At 55.7% G+C, this 12,299-nt stretch overlaps 1 protein-coding gene across 11 annotated transcripts in view; it reads right to left on the bottom strand.

Annotated features, from left to right (window-relative positions):
- MYO9B (myosin IXB) overlaps nucleotides 1-12,180 on the bottom strand; it is an 89,571-nt gene extending 77,391 nt beyond the window's left edge. For all 11 annotated transcript variants that reach the window (XM_060144678.1, XM_060144672.1, XM_060144675.1 and 8 more), the window contains exon 1: nucleotides 12,098-12,180. The gene's annotated coding sequence lies outside the window, so the exon portion shown is untranslated. The remainder of the gene's footprint in view (nucleotides 1-12,097) is intronic.
- Between the last annotated feature and the right edge of the window lie 119 nt (nucleotides 12,181-12,299).

Below are 12,299 nucleotides of genomic sequence, written 5' to 3'. Positions count from 1 at the left end.
ACCCACCCTGCAGCAGCTGCCCCTCCAGCCATCATAGCCCACGTAGGCCCACCACATCTGCATACTGGGAAACTCCACCCCTGCACCTGCCCGTGGGGCCCTCCCCACGCCCAGCCAGCCTCACCTGGTCCTGCTCCCCAGGGAGCCTGCACTCTCCTCTCAGAGCGGCTCCCTTTTCCCCCTTCCCCGGGCGGGGAGGGGGGGGACCCTCCCACTGAAATAGCTCATGGGCCTGAACACCGGAGACACTAGTAAATCCTTCTCCAGCCCAGGGTCGAGTTCCCTCCTGGCTTCCACGCCGCCTGGAGCCGGTCCTTCCTGCTCGCAGCCGTCCCTCGGTCCGCTATGCCCCCATGCAGTAGAAACCACTGCTCCCCTCTCCAGAGATGCCACCCAGCTCCTGCCAATCATGCCTTTCCTGGTCCTGCTCACTTGCTCTGCAGCCGTGGGGATCAGGTGTCACCTGGACCTGCCCCTGGAGCCCATCCACTCTGTTGCACTCCCCCATCAGGGGCTAAGCTCGTGCCCAGGGACGCCCACCCCACCTCCAGCCCCAAACACCCAGGGGTTTTGCTCCCTGCTCCTCCCACTGACCACATCCTGTCTGCTGTCCCTAGAACAGCCTTCTCTTCTCACCAGGAGGTCAGGAGGGCCCCTGAGGGACCCCTGTCTCCATCCTCTGGGCCATTGCAGGGCAGCGCCTGGAAGCATTGGTCTAGGTGTGAGTGTCCCAACACAGGGCCCCTCGGGGACGCCCTCTGGCCAGCGCTCAGCCCCTGGCCATCAAGGCCCATATAGCACAGCCCCCCGCTGGTAGACTGGCTGCTGCAGGGAGCAGTTCTTGGACGTACTCTGGCTGTTCCCCACCCAGCCAGGCCCAGGCTTGCAGGCCCCCTCCAGCCACGGAGAAGCTGCCCAAAGCCCCCAACCCACAGGGGGAAGTCTGTTTCCCCCAGCCCGGGCTGCATCCCCACGAGACACTGACCAGGCCATCACCACGGGCCTGGCACCCTGCCCTCCCCTGCATCTCAGACGGGGCCGGCCCCACACTGCTGCCTCCTTCCAGTGCCATCCGTGTCCCCTGTCCTCGTCCTCAGGTTGGAATGCCCCTCGGGCCCCTCCGTCAGATCCCAGGCAGCTCTGTTCCCAATGCGGATGTGCCCTCTTAGACCCAGAGACTCCTCACGTGGTACCACGTGAACCTAAACACTGGGCTGATCTGATCCGCTCTACATCCTCACTACGAAGGCCCCGACCCCCTCTGCCAAAGTGACTTCCGGAGAGGCCCACCCAAGTGAGAGGTCTGCCCGGAGCAGCCTGAGAAGTGCTGCCTCAAAGCATCCTCACTGGCACCGAGGATCAATATTTTTCTCAACCCATGGCCATCAGTGGGCACAAAAGAGCATTTTGTCACTTATAATCCTCTGTCAGGCTGGGTTTTTTGAGAATTCACTGTATTCAGTAACGATTTTTCTGTTTCTGGAAGCTGTTCACATCAGTTGCCCTTTTTCTCCCACTGAACCATGCCTACCTAGCTCATTGATTTGGAGGCGCTCTTTGTATAGGAACGGTATTAACTCTTTGCGACGTCTGATGAATCTAATTCATACAGATTTACTTTTGCGTATGGTGTTTTTTGATACAAATACTACATTTTCCAGGCAGTCAGATCTGTGGGTCATTTCTTTCATGATGTCTATTGCACATTCCCCTCCCAGAGCTGGGGAGCATGGAACCACACTCTGTATTCCTCTCCCTCCCTGGACTTACTCTTTACATTTCAGTCTTTATCCATCTGGAAATTATACTGGAGGGTGTAAGAGTTTCCTAGGGCTGCTGTGACAGAGTACTATAAACCAGGTGGCTTAAAACAAGAGAAATGTACTGTCTTGCATTTCTGGATGAATCCAAAATCAAGGTGTGGGCAGGGCTGGCTCCTTCCGGAGGCTCTGAGGATGAAACCATCCCATGACTCTCCTGGCTTCCGGTGACCCTTGGTTTGTAGGTGCATTACTCCGATTTGCTGGCCCAACATCACATGGAGGCCTTCTCTGTCTCTGTGTCCTCCTCTCGTCTTATAAAGACACCAGTTATTGGATTCAGGATGAAGCCACCTTGAGATCTTAACATCTGCAGATGCCTCATTTCTAATCAAGGTCACATTCTGAGGTTCCGGGTGGAATGAATTCTGGGGGACACCAGTCAACCCGGTACAGCGTGGGAAGTGCAAGGAGAATCCAGATGGTCTCCAAAGAGTGAAGCAATTGTTTTAATGCCTTTTCTTAAAGAATCTGTCTCTCCCCAGACCAGGGAGGCTCCTTTGTTAAAGATCACACGTTAAGTTATGTTACACACGCGGGTCTGCCTCTGGGCTGTTGGTACGTGCGTGGAGCCATACTGTGAATACCACAGCTTCAGGGGATGCCCTTAAACAGTGACATCTCTCTCGGAGGAGCTCAGATGTTTTCTCTGGCTTCTAAGCACGTCTTCCTCACGGAGTCTTAACAGAGCCTGAGACCTGGAAGCCAGTCACGTGTGGCTTAAGGTCCTTTCTACAAGTGGATGTGAAACCTGCACCCCAAGAATCCCCAGACTGTGTCTGGAATGAAAGGAAGCAGGTCTGGGGCTGAGGAACTGGGGGCCCTGGGTCCCCAGGGGGCATAGCTCGGCGAAGTGGCAATTGCACGCTGCGGCCGTGTGTTGGGGACAGCAGGTCCTGAAAAGCCGTGTGTCTGTCTTTGAGCCAAACTGCCACTTCAAATGCCCCGAAGTTAAAATGCCTGTTCTGCCTTCTGACTAATGCTCACGGAAGCACACGCGATGTGAACAGGAAGCAAAACCCGTCCCTAAACTGATAGGATCCGTCTACCTGGAACTCATCGGAGAACTATGCCCTCATCACAAAATGGAAACCAATCTGTCAGGCTATAAAATTCCTGTATGAAAGAGCCAAAAAGGTGGAAGGGAAATGCCCATCAAAGGATGAGTGGATATGGGACTTCCCTGCTGGTCCAGTGGCTAAGACCCCGAGCTCCCAATGCAGGGGGCCCGGGTTTGATCCCTGGTCAGGGAGCTAGAGCCCACATGCGTGCTGCAACTAAGAGTTCGCATGGTGCAACCAAGAGATCCCACATGCCGCCAAGAAGATCCTGCACGTGGCAACAAAGATCCCAAGTGCCGCCACTAAGACCCGGAACAGCCAGAAAAAAAAGGATGAGTGGATAAACAAAATAGGGTCCACCCACCCAGGGGAATATTACTCATCCATAAAAAGGAATGAAGTGCTGACACACCCTACAACGTGGATGAACCTCCAAAACATCATGCTGAGTGAAAGAAGCCAGATACCAAGTATGATCCCATGGACGTGAAACGTCCAGAATAAGCAAATCCACAGAGACAGAAGGCAGATTAGTGGTTGCCAGGGGCTGGGGGAGGGGAATGGGAGAGACTGCTGATGGGGACAGGGTTTCCTTTTGGGGTGACGGAAATGTTCTGGAACTAGACAGAGGTGGTGGCTGCACATCACTGTGAATCTCAATGTTACTAATGGCCAATCTTCTGCGCACGATAAAATAAATTCCCGCTGAGAAACCTGAACGTTGAAAAACTATAAAGGCTTTTGCAAACGCCATACTGGTGTCCTTTCAGCGCTTGGAGGGGATGTGAGCCTCAGTTCAGGGCCTTTCTCTCATGCTCTCAGAGAAAGGAGGCACAGAAAAGAGGGGGAGGCCACCAAAAACTCGGCCCTCGGGATGAGTGGACAAATGTGAATGAGCCGCTCTCAAGGCCCGGCCAAGGTCTGATGCGTGAAAAAGTGAGGTTCTGCCGATCAGCTTGGCGAATGAGTTGGAATTGGCTGGAAAATAAGGAGGACGGGGGCCTCCAAAAAGTGTAGCATAGCCGCTTCGTTTATATAAGGCCATAATTTGAAGCCACATGTTTATTGGATGAAATCATCCTCAAGTTAAAAGGAGAGGGCCGGCGTTACAGCAGAGTCAGTTAGGAAACACCGTTTAGAAGTCAGCGCGTTTCCACTTTTCCACACGTGTTTCCTTGAGCCTGTTGGGATTGTTTTAGGAAATGATCACGTGAAGTTATTGGAAAGATGGACATGCTGAGAAATAGCTACAAAAGAAGTATGTTTCTCAGTCTTGGCAGCTCAGAGCTGGAGAACAGTTTAGGCTTTAGGTTGGGTGAGGGGGGGATGCGGCCACAGGCCACGGAACGTCCGGAGCCCCCAGAAGCTGGAAGGGGCAAGGAAGGGTCTCCCCCCGGAGTCTCTGGAGAGTCACGGCCCTGCTGATGCCTTGGTTTGGGACTTCTGGCCTCCAGAGCTGCAAGGGAATCCATTTCTATTGTTTAAGCCACTGAGTTTGTGGTACCAATTTACGGCAGCCCCAGGACATGAATCCAGGGGTCTGCTGCAGAAGATACTGGATGCTTTGATTGAGGCCATGGTCAGGAACGGCCACCACCTCTCTTTTGCCTTACTTAAATATCCCTGGAGAAGCCCATCCCAAACACCCTCTCATGACTGTCCCTTACTTCCCTAATTCGTCCCCCTAGGCCTTCCAGTCTGGCCCAACCGGTCTGAGTCCTAGAGAAGGCTCTTCCTCCAGGCAAGTGCTGGGGCAGCCTGGTCCATTCACCTGTCCCTGAGGCTGATCCCTCTCCTTGGGGTCTGCGGCTATGTCCCCAACGAGGCTGTCTTCTTTCAAAGTCTGTCCAGTCAACAAATGTTTCTCCACTGCCCACACCCCACCCCGGGCCAGGCCAGGCTGGCAGCAAAATAGAGTAAGAATGTGGCAGTGTTTGGCCTTCAGGGAACTGGACAAGTCAACCCACCAGAGAAGAGGCATTTCCAACAGCAATAGTGCTTTGGACAGGAAAAATGCAGTGTGTTCATGCAGCAGCTTTCAACGGGGTGGGAATTGCGGCAGGCAATTCTGCTCTACCCCATGGGACAGTTAGCAATGGCTGGAGACATATTTGGTTGTCACCACTGGGGGGGGAGGGGAGGTACTTCTGGCATCTGGTGGGTGGAGGCCAGGGATGCCGCTCAACACCCTACAATGTGCAGGACAGGCCCCCACAGCAGAGAATGATCTGGCCCTGGACGTCAGCAGCGCCGTCATGGGGACAGAAACTGACCAGAGCAGGGTGGTCACTTCGGATTAACCAGGAGGCAAGGAGGCGCTCAGAGGAGATAGTTGCCAAGGCCTGCGCAGTGAGACAGGATGGATGGGCTGAGCTTGGCGATGGCGGCCCAGGCGAGGGCGGTGAGCGCCATGGGCAGGGGCAGCTGGGGCTGGCCTCAGAACAAGGGGACCAGTGTGGCCGGCAGGAGGGGGAAGGGCCGAGGTCAGGAAGGTCAGATCCCACAGGGCCTTGTGAACATGGGAAGGAGTCCGGATTTTCATGCAAGTCTGATGGGGAACCCTGGCTGGTTGGAGACAGGGAGGACCGAGACATGAGTGACATCAGGAAGGGATTAGCTAAGCCTAGTGTGGCAGGCAGACCGGGGTGGGGGCAGGTATCCGGCGGCTCCTGCAGGTGTGGGTTGGGGGGACTGATGGTGATTCGGGTCAGGCCTGTGGGACACAGGTAGGTTCCGGTTACAAGGGGAAGGCAGAGCCGCAAGGCCCTGTGGGGGGCTGGGCTCCGGGTCCTTCCCTGTTGACTGGTAGGCTCATAAAAACATGGAAAGTAGCCTGGGAAGTGGGTCTGGGTGGGCAGAGGAGAACCCTTTGGGACCCTCCTCTCCAACGACACGGTCCACCTGTCATCATGCCCTGGTGGAAAGCCACCTTGAGAACCTTATACGGGCAGAGCTGCGGTGACAACACACAAAAGCCCTGCCTGAGACCTGATTGAGCAGCTCCCAGAGAACAAGGGAACGCCGCTTGGCTTTTAAAGGCAGTTCAGATCCCCGGGTAGGGCTCTGGAGGCTGCTGTGCCAGCCCGGTCGCCGGGGGCTGGGTGTGACTCTTCTCCTAGGGGACACCTGGCAACGTATGGAGACAGTTTTGGTTGTGACAACTTGGGAGGCGGTGCTACTGGCATCTGGTGGGGTGGAGGCCAGGGACGCTACTCAACACCCTACAATGCACAGGACGGTCTCCACCACAGAGCATGAGCCAGCCCCGGACGTCACCAATGCCAAGGCTGAGAAAGCATGCTTTCAATAAATAAGAAAAATGTTTGCACACTTCAGGGTCTCCCCAGGGCCTCACAGGCACACAAGATGTTAGCATGATTCCAAGCCCACGTTCACCTGACTACACAATATTTAGAAGGAGGGACCAAGAGAGGGAGCTGGCCTTGTGGGGTGACTGCCCCAGCTGTTGGGGCCTAGGGCCACCTGCCCCTGTTCCGGTCACTTTCTCCACTCCAGATATTCTGTTCCTTAGCTTCCCCACCTTCATCCTCTCCTCTCCCTGCTAAACCAGGGGGCAGACTCCCTCGAGACCACCAGGAGGAAAGGGACCAGCCCCCTGAGGGTCTAAGGGCCAGCCTACGCTCCTACACTTTCTTTGTGTCACGCGTTCTGATAAACAGCATCTCCGTGTGACAGCCAAGGACTCTTGGTGATCTTCCCAAGCAGTGGCCTTGGACCCTGGCATGCTTGCCAGGAAATGAAAGCCCCAGGTGCGTCCCCAGGATCTGAGAAGCAAAATCTCAAAGTCTCCTCTGGGCTCACCAGGTTCCGTCCACCCTCGAATGGGACGGAGAGGCTCTGAGAGATGAGTAGGAAGATCGTGGCAAAGCCCCGGGCGGTCCTGATGCTGACCCTGTCCTGTTTGCAAGGAAGCAGCAGCAGTAGCAGCGGCCTTGCAGGCAGATGACCACGCCGGGGCTCTTGGGCCTTCCTCTCCCTCCATCAGCCAGCTCAAGCCAGGCCCAGGCTCCTGTTCCAAGCTCGCTGGTGCCAGGTACTTCACGGCCCTCACCGGGCTGATAAACTGACTTCCGTGGACATGACTGCTGGCCGGACATCTGTGCTCTGAGCAGAGAGATGAGGGCTATTCCCGCTCCCTCAGTATCCCTGAGAGCCAAATCTGCACCTGGCTTGTTAACGCTTTTTTGTGGAATGACTTTCAGATTTTCCAGAAACTTCTTTTGTCTCATCACCTGTGGCAGCAGCCGGTCCCAAAGTCACTTTGTTCCATGAATGGGTTGTTTTTGGACTCCCCTCTTGACCCTGGCAATACTGAGGACACGGACCCCCGTATACCCCAATTATAAATCTTGGCCGGCCCCTGGGTGGGCACACACTGTCTCCCAGGCCTGGCTCTAAACACACCCCTTGTAAACTCCCATGAGGTCTGCTCCTCCCGAGTCCTGTCCTTGCCTCTCTATTGTCACCCCAAGAATAAGGACCTGTGCAAGATCTGGAAAATTCCCTAACAGGGCACTCCCAAAGTTGACATGGCCAACCTGCCTATCTACCCTAAAATGTTTATTTCAATGAATGAGACAAAACTAAACGAACTTATTCTCTCTAAGTACCATTATTTATTGATAATTCCCTCACTAAATAAAAATGAAATCTGTCTCTTACGCAGTGTTACAGCCTGAATTGTGTGCCCGTCCCCTACCCCGCCAATTCATTATGTTGAAGTCCTACTTCCCAGGACCTGAGAATGTGACTGTATTTGGAGACAGGGCCTTTAAAGAGGTGATTCATTCAAAAGGAGGTCATTAGGGTGGGCCCTGATCCAAAGGGACAATCGGACACGGACTCACACAGAAGTAAGGTGAAGACTCACACAGGGGTGAAGACTCAGGGAGAAGACAGCCATTGACCAGCCAAGGAGGGAGGCCTGAATGCATCCTTCCCCTGTGGCCTTTGGAAGGCACCAACCCTGCCCACGCCCTGATTTGGACTTCTGGCCCCCAGATCCATGAGACAGTACATTTCTGTTGCTTAAGCCACCTAGCCTGTGGTACTTTGCTACGGCAGTCCCAGGAAACTTGCACACGCGGCAGTGACAGTCATGAAATGCTTGGAGCTGGCTTCCCTCTTGCACACACAACCCTAAGAAACGGGGCTGAACTGGGATGTAAACGAATGAGTCAGACCAGGACGGCTTATTCATTGCTCCGACTAAGCCACAGGCTGAACCCTTGAATCACTACTTTATTTATCATCGGGGCCCGGGCTCAGAGTCTCAACGAGGAAATGAGTAGAACCCAAACTCATCGGCTGAGATTTTGAGACATGCCTCATCTCCAAGGCCCTTTCTGGGCCAACGTGAAAAAAAGCAAAGAGGTGAAGTGATGGGCTCTGCACCTCGGCCGGCAGTGCGCTGGCTTGTCGGGGGCCCGGCGGTGCTCAGACAGAGCCCTTTGTTCTGTCCCTCCGTCTCCGGGACGAGGGCAGAGAGAAGGGCCTGTCTTGCTCGGCGGGGAGGCCGAGCAGGGGCTGCCTGGCACAGTTGGTTGGGGATGCTGGGTGCACAAAGGGCTGGTGGATGGGGACGGGGGGGAGGGCAGCATCCAGAAGGGGTCAGAGGGCCCCAGAATGTGCGGTTTCCTCCCCTGGAGTTAAAGCAGCAATGTCATGGTCGGGGAACAAGCAGAGGAGGACACGTGAACAGCAAAACTTAGTCTGTGCTTGAGGACGGACTGGCGTCTGGAGCCAAGAGGGCAAACGCGAGAAGATAACGTGGCTTCAAGAGCCACAGTGATCTGGGGCTACCTCCAAAGTAGCTCTTTGAGAGGAGAACCTGATACCTCTAATCTCGGAAGAAAAGCAACAATTTGTTCCGAGACAAGGACCGTTCCCGCAGAAATCCAGGTCAGTGGGAAGACAAAGAGGAGACAGACAACGGCATCTGCTGTGCCAGCGCGTGATGACGGCCCCAGCTCACCTCCTCTTCCTCCTCTGCTGCACATTCTCGGGGCACGTTCTCTAACTCCCCCTCGGTCCATTCCCAGCGGTGGCTCCTTTTTATCAGGACTCCAGATTAAGAACCGAGCAGATGGCAGAATTCAATCGCTGGCCTCTTTCCCCCACGCCCGCCCTTGGTAGCAATTTGCTGGGAGCCCAGCAAACACCAAGGACCCACCGAGGCAATGGTGGGCCTGGAGCGGGAACCAGATTTTACTACAGAGCAGTGCTCCTGTCCCCCAGGGGACACGCAGCCACGTCTGGGGACATTTTTGGTTGTCACAACTTGGGGTGGGTGTGTACAATTGGCATCTCGTGTATGAAGGCCAGGGATGCTGCTCGACATCCTACAATGCACGGGGTGGCCCCACAGCAGAGAATGACCCGGCCCCAGATGTCAATGGTGCTGCAGTTGAGAAACTGCTCTAGCAATTTGGTCTTCGCCAAAGTGAGGTTACTAATGATCCTCCGTACTTCTAGAAAGCACAGGGAGCCATTTCTGAAGTCGTCACCTGCCTGAGCCTAGTTTCTATATCGAGAAAATAGGAACTGCAATCCCCTTGCTGCTGGTTGGCAGAATAAAAGAGTTGGGTATAAAAGCGTCTATCACAGAAGATGCTCAATAAAGAGCTGCACATGGACGTGCTTATGTGGTTCCCTCTTCCCCACTTGGTTTAACACCTCTGTATCCTTCAAGGCTTGGCTTAGGGCCAGCCACCTCTCCTGAGGAAACTTGCTGGAATCCCCTATGCCCTGAAGCTTGTGCTGGTCGTTCCTGATTCTGTCCCCACAACTTCTTGTGCCACTTCTATTGCTGCACTGACCAACTACTCTGAACTCCATTATTCCTGCTGGGGAGGGTGGCCCACTAGAATGTCCTTCCCCCAGGGCACAAGGGCTCATCTCTGCCCCTGGGACCCAGCCCACAGCACCTTGCATGATCAGCCCTTGCTTCACTGAATTCTGGGTCCACCCAAAACGCACAACTTCAGGGAGACAAGGAAAGGGAAGCTTTGAGTTAACAAGCCTCTGTTGGGGATAGAAGATGGATCCTACAGTGAAACAGAATGGGGAGATTCCCAAGTCCCCACCTGCTTCACCAAGTCACAGGCCTGGACCTGAGGGAGGGTCTCACCCAGGGATTTCCAGCCAGAAGGATGCAGCTGAAACCCTGGGAACAGGTATGATGTGCAAAAGCACATTTGGCACTCCAATTTCCCACGTGGAAGATAAGGAAGCAGTAAGATAATCATATTCAGATATAAACTGTAGGACGGAAAGCCCAACAAAAATGGGATCGCCATGGTGGGGATTCACCTGTTGGGGGCTGCATAAAACTAGGCAGGGCTGTGTGCTGGAGACACCAAGGCTGGCTTTCAAAGTTGCAGAACACGGATTAGGCCAATCCATTCATTTTGCAAGTAAAGAAACAGACAAAGAGACTTGACGGAGGTTAGGACCCCCAACACAAGACCCTCCAAGAGAGCCTGCCTGGCCACGCTCCTGGAGGAAGGAGACAACAGCAGGGCTGTGGAACCAGAAGATTCTGATCCAGTTCATGGTGGGGGGCGGGAGAGGGGGAGGGGGAGTGTCCCAGCCAGGGCAGGCCCATACGCAGAACCTGCATGAGGCATGACTGTGGGCTCTAATCATGTGTTCTGGGGCAAGCGCAGCTGAGAGTCTCGCTTACAGAAGCTTCCATAAGGGCCAGAACGTTCTGGAAGTGAACGGGGTGGTCATCTTTCTGTGGCCCTCTTTATATTCAAGCTATCCAGGCTCGTGTCCTGAACGCACTATAAACCCAGGCTCCTTGGCCCTTCTAGCAGGCCCCAGACAAGGATCCCCAGAGTCGGGAAAGAAGACAAATTAATGCTGATCAAAACGGTTTAGAGCAAGGCCCTCCCCAGAGCCAGGCCCATCAGACAACTTTCCAGCTGCCCATGTCACCTCCCACTGCTCCTGGATGCCTTAAGCGTTGGGAGACTCCAAGACCAGAACATACCTCAGGAAGGTAGCAGCTGGGACCCTCCAACTGTAAGGCACAATATCCCCACCAGCTCCCACCTCAGACAAAGAGGTGTGGCAGAGGCTTTCCCTTAGACTCCTGGCCTACAAGGCGCCTCTCCCAGGCTGAGCTCACAGCCACCGGGGGACAGATTTCCTGTATGTCTTTTTACCCATTTAAGTCCAAGGATGCAACTCGGAGGAGGTGGTGACAGCCTAGCACATGCGGCTGTGTGCGCACCCACCCCCGCCCCCTCTGAAACCCAGTTCCGGCCCCACAGCTGGGGTGGGGGGGGGCCCAAGAGCTCCTTCCTTGCTCCCTAGAACCCCCAGGCTCTAGCCAGTCCGCTCTTAGGAGGACAGTGTTGGGTTTTCAAGTCCTGAATACCGCCCAGAAGGCGCTGAAACTAGCCGGGGCCCCCAGCAGTTGGGGGTGAAGTCAGGGATAAGATGAATCAAGAGGGTAAGATGGGCCCCAAATCTCCATGGTCTGCACCCCAATGTCTGAACGGGGCCATTCTAGTCCTTTCCTTTCCTCCCCTCCTCCCCAGGCTCTCCCTGGACCAGACCTCACTTCTTGCCATGGCTTCCATCCCCCTTCTGCCTCCCCTCCCATCCCCCATTTCCCCTCTTACCAACTCGGCCGGCCACCGCACCAGTGGGTTCAGAGCCCCTCACATTTACTGAGCACCCACTGAGTCCCAGGCGCTGCCCTCCCTCAGGCACCATTCCTCTACCTCTTCACCGTAGGCAGACGCCCCCAGGGCGTTCTGCACCGTTCCCCCCAATCGCACCCTGGCTGTTCCCCCACCGGCCTTGCTCCTCTCAACCCCCAGCCTGGGCCTCTCAACCCCGCCTCCTTGCTTCTCCCCCTCCCAGCCCCGTTTCCTGCGACCCCCCAACTACCACTTAAGCCACGTCCTCTTCAGAGAAGCTGCTCAAAGCCACAAGATCTGCCTCCACACCCGCCCAAAAACTCCCTCACCAGGCTCATCACATCAACTTTCTCCTTCATCGTCCCGTTCCCACTCCGTCTCCTGCAAACTCTCCACGACCCCCAAGCTCGTTCCCGCCTCCTCGACCCCTGCTTTCGCGCCCCCCCCCCGCAACTAACCCTTAGCCCCGTCCCTCTACAAGGCAGCCCGCCGATGCGAGCTTCGAGATCAAACACTCGAGCCGCGGCCGCCCGGCACTCACCTGGGCCTTGGCCGCCGCGCGCCGCCGGTCCCGGCCCGGGTCCCCGCCCGGCAGCCAGCCCGCTGCTCTTCGGGCGCTCCGCCCCACCGCGCCCGCCGCTCCCCCGCGCGCTCCCGCTTCCGGGTTCCGGAGGGGCGGGTCCGGGGGCGTGACGCCAGGCCGCCAAGGGGGCGGAGAAACACGAATCCCCGCCCATCACTTC

This window comes from Lagenorhynchus albirostris, chromosome 3 (genome assembly GCF_949774975.1).
Source record: "Lagenorhynchus albirostris chromosome 3, mLagAlb1.1, whole genome shotgun sequence".
Taxonomy (NCBI): domain Eukaryota; kingdom Metazoa; phylum Chordata; class Mammalia; order Artiodactyla; family Delphinidae; genus Lagenorhynchus; species Lagenorhynchus albirostris.
This window is presented reverse-complemented; position numbering and strand designations above follow the sequence as displayed.